Source organism: Cyanistes caeruleus, chromosome 6, assembly GCF_971803275.1.
Source record: "Cyanistes caeruleus chromosome 6, bCyaCae1.hap1.1, whole genome shotgun sequence".
NCBI classification, from domain to species: Eukaryota; Metazoa; Chordata; class Aves; order Passeriformes; family Paridae; genus Cyanistes; species Cyanistes caeruleus.
Window position 1 is genome coordinate 41818750 of NC_141706.1, and position 6840 is coordinate 41825589.

Consider the following 6840-nt stretch of genomic DNA (forward strand, 5'->3'; position numbering starts at 1 on the left):
ATTCAGGTATTTTTATCTTTAACTAAGAGTAATATTAGATCATTCTAATATATCAAAATCAGATGTTTAATTTCAGAACAGCATGAGTGTTTCAATGCTTTAAAAATAAAATTGCTCACATTTTCAATAAAAATTCCATTATTTTTAATTGAAACTCTAATGTAAAATAAAACACCACTAATTAGTTTGTGAGCAAATCGAAATAAAATGCTTTAATTTTTGGTTTAGATATAAATTTTAAAATCTTTTCTCTTCCAACAATAGTCAAATTGTGTCACAATTGTTACTACAGAAAGAAATTACTTACATCACAGTGGCAAAAGTCATGCTATATACAAATAAATGAGCAATTCAGAGATAGTGAATAGTGATGATACTTGAGGTAACAAATTAGGAACTTCAAATCCTCTGCCACACTCCCATTTTTGGAATTAACCAATCTTCCTGCCAAGCTGGACAACACAAGAACATACTTCCTCTCTTTTGATATCATGATCTGAGTAAGATTTTAAGAGCCAATACAGACAGTGGTGTCAAAAGAAAGGAAATCAGTATCAGTAAAACCAGAAGGAATTAAAACAAAAATCTGAGAACAAAGCGTACGAGTTTATGGCCTTTAAATCTTTGACAGGGTGTGTGTCTCAGAGACATCAAAGTAAACACTGTCATCCTAAACAGTTCCAGCAATTCTACCATAACCCATGTTGCTCTTCATATTTTTCCAAGCAGTTCTGAACTTAAGGGCTCAGAAAAATCCTAGTCCTACAAAGTAATGCTAGGTATATGTGAATATAATATCTTGAATTTCTGTTGCTAAGGGTTACCACAAACCTGTTTTTAAAAATTCTCTCCATGGGAAAAAAAAGGAATGGCCATTAATTTATGTACTGCTTCTTCATTTCAAAATGTTTTATATCACTTTCAAACTGGCAGTAGCTTTGACAGGGAAAAGAATAAGTTTTGCACAGAAGTGAAAATCTGTATTCATCATTCAGCTTGACTTTTTAAAATAAAAGAAGCATTGTTTTTTCCTATCTTTTAATCTCTGCTGTTTTGGAGGGCAAAATATTTCCTCTCTTTGATTTCATGATCTGAATAAGTTTTTAAGACCCATTTAACAAGGCAGAATACAGTGTTCAATGACAGAAATAAAAATCAATAAAACCCAAAGGAATTAATCCAGAAATCTCTGGTATCTCAAAACTACCATTCACTTGAAGAAGTTTTAAAGAAATTAATTATTCATTCCAACACTGTGCTGAATACTCTTTGTACAATATAGCATCTCTCTGAATTGACTGGAACTGGCAGAGCTAAAGGCCAACATACTGTTTGCTTTCTCCTCTCAAACTTGTGTTCTTTCAAAAGGAACCAGGCTTGTCTCTTCCCATACCAGTGCAAACACCGAAATGGCTCAAAGAACAGCCTCACAAAAGGCCAAGGATACACGCTCATAGAGCTTAAAATATAAAAAGCCTTCAGCACATCCTTAGAGGACCTTAAAACCATCTACACTTAGTAGGAGGCATTTCTCTGAAAGGCAGGGTTTCCCCACCAAAGGTATTTCACCCCTGGAGTCAGTGTGGCTGTCATACTCGGCCATCCAGACTAGGACCACCACCCTCCAAGGAAACCATCACTCTGCACATCCCTGTCTAGGTGGCATTGTTGGTCTCTAATCCATGGCTGCCCTCCAGATACATGCCCAAGCAGAGATGAGCGATGAACCTGGCTAAGGATGGGTTTCAGAATAATTCCAGTTTTAAACCATAGTTTTTGTTGCAAAGGAAATGCATAGGGGGAAATCTCATTTTTTCCCAATTCAAGAAGAGTTAAACAATCTTACTAAGCACCCCTTCAGCCTTACACAAAACCAGCCACCAGACAAACACAGGCATCCTTGACCACCATTCTCTGATGCCACAAACTCTCCACAGCTCTTTACTTTTGCAGGGAAAAAAAGCTGACACATGCCATTGCCTTCAGGGAAAAAGAATGCAAGCAATTTGCTTTCAGCTCTGTAACTTGCACACCCTTTCCATACCTTGGATGAACTTCCTGGAGAAGTTGTGTTTCTAGAAGTACATAACTTGGAGCTAGAGGTAAATTAGTGTTGTGGCAAATAATTCCCATTTTAAGAACATATATTCAAAAAACTACTGAAGGGGGGGAAAAAAGGACAGTAAAGCACTGATAGAGAGAAAAATACTTACAGCTCCATCTGTTGCTGGAGATGGGTAGTAATTCAAGTGCAAAAAGAGTCAAAAGCCAAGTCTACCACCTGGTAGACTGATACGAGTTCTAGCTAAAGGAGTTGAATTCTGGAGAGTAAATCAAACTTCGAGTGTAGAAAATAGTGATTTGACAACAAGTGTCAGATTTTTTTTAAAAAATCATCAAAATAGAAACTATAAAAATATTTTAGGGCCCACATAAATGCTTACAATACATGCCAAAATGAAATCTGACTGAAATTTCATCCCTATAAGTGGTAGACAACAGTGCCCTTGATTTCAAAAAAGAGATATTTCATCTCCAGGGACTACAAACTGCCTTGGATCAAAAGTTATTCTCCTAAAAGCCTATGTTTTATTGAACATGACAGAAACACAGTTATTTCTGAAAACTCTGAGTGTTATCAGAATTTCAGTGTTTAATAAAGATATCATGGTACCTAAATAGATATCATAAATCTGTTTACTTTGCTGTCATGGAATTCTGCAAAAAAAATATTTTAAACAAAAGATTATAAAAATACAGAGATACAGGTATCATGATGTCTGTCCTTTCTAGATATTAAAAAGTGGCTCCTTTCAACCATCTGTGTAGATGATCAAATCATGCTCAGCAAAACCATGGGTTTTCTCATTCAATTAATGACAAACAGCTAGGTTTCATTTCCATTAGTTTATTATATTCAAATATTATTATTTCAAAAAGTGAAATAGAAGAGTTATAAAGGGTTTTGCATGATTCTGACTTTGGGCAGTCCACCAGTGACATATTTCTGCTTGTCAAAATGGCCAAGTACTGTCTAGTTTTGGCAATATGTACTTTTCTGGACTAGCAAAAAAAGCACATTACAGGGGGTCTTCACATATCATGCATATTTAGAAATATTTCTCAATTATCTCTTTTTCCTGGATGTTTCACAACAATCAAGAGCAAAGGTACCAATTCAAATTCCAACCTACAGATATTGCTTGTCCCATTCTACTTCAGTTATAAGGGGTTAAAGTGGGTGAAATGAATTCACTGTATCTTCACTTTAAAAAGTTAGTCAGAAAACATCTTTTACATTTATGAGGACTTGCAAATATTGTGTGGAAATGTAATGCATGAAGGAAAGATGAGGAATTTGTGTTTTAAAGAATGGCTACAGTGTGTGTGTGTGTGTGGTGCCCTGGATTACCCTCAGATTGTGCAGATGACGGTTACCGAAGGAAGTGGAAGGAACAGCATGTTCACCATCTACAGAGCCAGGAATAACAGAAGCCACACATTCAACAACAGCCATATGACTACAGGCAGGCTCTGATCGGGCACTTCCATCCAGGATTAACATAATGTTTATATGAAGCAGAAAAATGCACCTTGCTTGCAGAAAGACACATATTTCTCCAAGAAATGTGTGCCCATGAAACAGGAAGAAGTACCTGCAGCCTCTTGATTGAGCAGATGGATGAACCCTCAGACTACAGGTCCTGGCTACAGAAACAGGATTTGAAATTCTGTTTCCAGAAAGCACACACCTTTATCTGTGTTTCACCACAGAGATCAGTATCCCCAGTTCTCAGTGTACAAAAGAGATTTTCTGACTGAGAGTTTGCTCCTGCACATGATGGCATTGCTGCACCAAGTGAAACAGAAGCACATGGAAGCAGGGCTCCATCCTTGTCCTTATTAATTAAGAATCTTCAGTGTTTTAACACAAAAAAGTTTTCAAACTGTTAATAAAAATACACCTCTAGGCTGAAAAAGACAATCATAATATCTCAAGCTAAGCATCCAAGGATTAATCCAGAGCCATTAACTAATTCTGAAAAAATCATTACAATTTTACATTTTTAAAATTCATATGTGAAGTAAATTTAACCTGTTTCACCTTAGCTATGTTATTTTATCCCCAGGCCTCTTTTTTATCCTCATGTAAGCGAAACATATTAGATAATTATTTTAATTAATACAGTAATAGAATTCACAGTAACAAACATAGTTAAAATTTTATCTTGAAAAAGCAAATCTCTACAGACATCATTGCAAGGACCAACTCTCAGGTTACTCTGAGCACACAACAGGACAGGACAGAGGTGAGGTCAGCGCTGATCATGAGTGAGAGATGGGCAGTCTTCTCTCTTTTCATGGGGAAAGTCCTCATAAGGGAGGAGACAGACTCCCATCTATCGCTCCTCACAGAGCTCTGCAGCTGCTGTATAAAATAAACTACCAGTCTAAAAGGTAAACTGCAGGTAGATGATGCCCAACAGGAAGTTTTGCTAGCAGTCATGCTTGAGCTCTTGAAAGGGGAGGCCTGAATGCAGCCCCATCTTCCGCAGTGCTCAGGCTGCTGGGCTGAGGAGCTGGTTCCACACTGCTTCTGGCCATGGTAAGGAGCCCACTCAGAAAAGCCTTCCTGGAGAGTACTCCAGGCTGTGCAATGCCAGGCAAGCTGCCTGCTGGCCCTACAGCCCCTGCTGAGGTGTCCCCTCGGCCATCTGAGTGCATGTGGCACTCTCTGCCTCCAAAGAAAGGAGGTAATGTTGGTTCCAGGCTGGAGTAACCCCTGTGCTGGGAGCCCAGCAGGGGCTGGGGGACAAAGGGCTGCCAAGGAGCGTTTCAGCAGTGGGACAGGAACAGTGGCAGAGTTCTGATGCTCCAGCCTGTGCCCTGGTGCTGCTTCATACTATATGTCTGCATGGATGTACTTATATTTACATAAATAGCACTTCCCCTGCCACCCAGACTAGAGGGCATAAAAAAATCCCATGCTGCAGTCTTTTTAAGTGCTGCTTCCACAATAATTTTCTTCCTTTTTCTGGCTTAATTTTTTTATTTATTCTATGTGTTTTTTCCTACTTGTTTCTCCTGAGATTCTGTTTGTTTTATTAGCAAGACAGTAATTCGGGAACAAAACAAAAACTAGTGTTTCATAAAGGAGCCTAACTAAGGCGATGGTGTGAATTAACAAATAGAGCCCCATCATGTCAGGAAAAGTGCTGTTTCCACAGACAGTGTAACATCTGCATGTACCCCTCTAAAGTCCCTTCAAATCACCTGTCTCTAAGGCATCAAGCAGCCTTGCTACAGGTGGCTGCCCAGCACCAGGCACATGTGTGTGCTCCGTCAGCCTGGCATCAGCTTGCCTGTCTCACACCAGCATTCCTGGCAGCTCCCTAATGCCCTTCCCAGGACAGCATGGTTTCAAACTAAAAAAGTGAAGCACAGCTCAGGACCTCTTGAACGTAAAATTGAAGGTGACGTGCACAAGTCAGTGCCAAGCAGTTTGGAGGATGATTTAAGTAGCCTTTGTGAAGAAGGTGTAAAGGAAAGCATTGTAGATCTGAAAGGAATGCAGGGACAATCCAGTAACACAAACCTCCAGCAAACGAAGGGAATTAGAGAAAAGAAAAATGTAGAGAGGAGGCAACAGAGGACTGCAGTGAGGATGGGTGAATGTATTTTCCCAGCGAGAGAACTGCAAGGCACAGGAAGAGGCCTTCCTACCCAAGTAGAATATAGGGCTTAAAATTTAATTAGTACTTTCTTCTGTCGTTTTTGATCTTCGCACAAAGCCTTTCTTCACACAAAGGACAGAGAGGTTTCTGTGGGGCCGTGTGGCAGGGCATCCAGGCTCCCTCGGTTCAGGCATTTCCCGTATTTCCCGGCATAAATGGGATGCCTCTCCCGGCTCTTCCTGCCCGTCCCTCGACCTCCGGAGGAAGGTATTCCCGGGACATTTCACTGCGGCAAACACCTCAGCCCGTGCGACAGAAGTTTCTGCGGAGCAATTTGCTCTCGCCACCAGAGAAGTTGAAACATTAGCCCAGGACTAGCCGACAGCATCTCCTCCGCCCCGGCTGGGCTTGAGCTCCGCTTCAGCGCGGCCTCCGCAGGCCCGGGGGAGCGGGGCGGGCACGGGAGGGCAGCGGGGGAGCCCCGCCGGCTTGCGGGGAGGCGGGACCGTCCCCTGCCCTCCCCACCGCTGCCATCCCCCCTGAGAGCCCTTCGGCCGCCCTGACTTTCTCGTTAAAAATAAAAAATTGAGCAAATGTCCCTTCGCTCCTAAATAGCTCAGCTCTAAGGAAATGGGACGTCAGGAGACTGCACCTGCGGGAGACCCCGCACGGCCGGAGAGCTCAGGGACACACCTTTGGCACGGAGGCGAAATGGGACCGACCCGCCCGAGGGCATCTCTAGCTGTGGAGGGAGCCTGCTGACGAGCAGGAATTTCTTGACAAGATCTCGGGATCCTGAGAAGCTGAGAGAAACTCCCGCAGAAGTTCCTGACATCTTCATCATCCGCTTTACATAATTTTGCATTTGAGATGCTCCCGTAGGAGAAGACCCCGTCATGAGGAAACCATCGCCACCTTTATCTTGTGTGGGAAGCACGAGAATGTGATCCTGGGATCAAAGCTGTGGGGGAAAGGGGTATCGTGTTCTCACCAGTTCTGTGCTTTGCTTGAATTAAACTCCAGAGAAGCAATAAATTATGAATACCCAGTCATGCTTCCTATTTTGCTTTTAAGGGCCGTATAATTCTGAAGGGACCACAGAGTTCTCAAATATATTTATTTTCAATCATACAAAGAGATATTTCACAAAGGGCATTTTAATGTG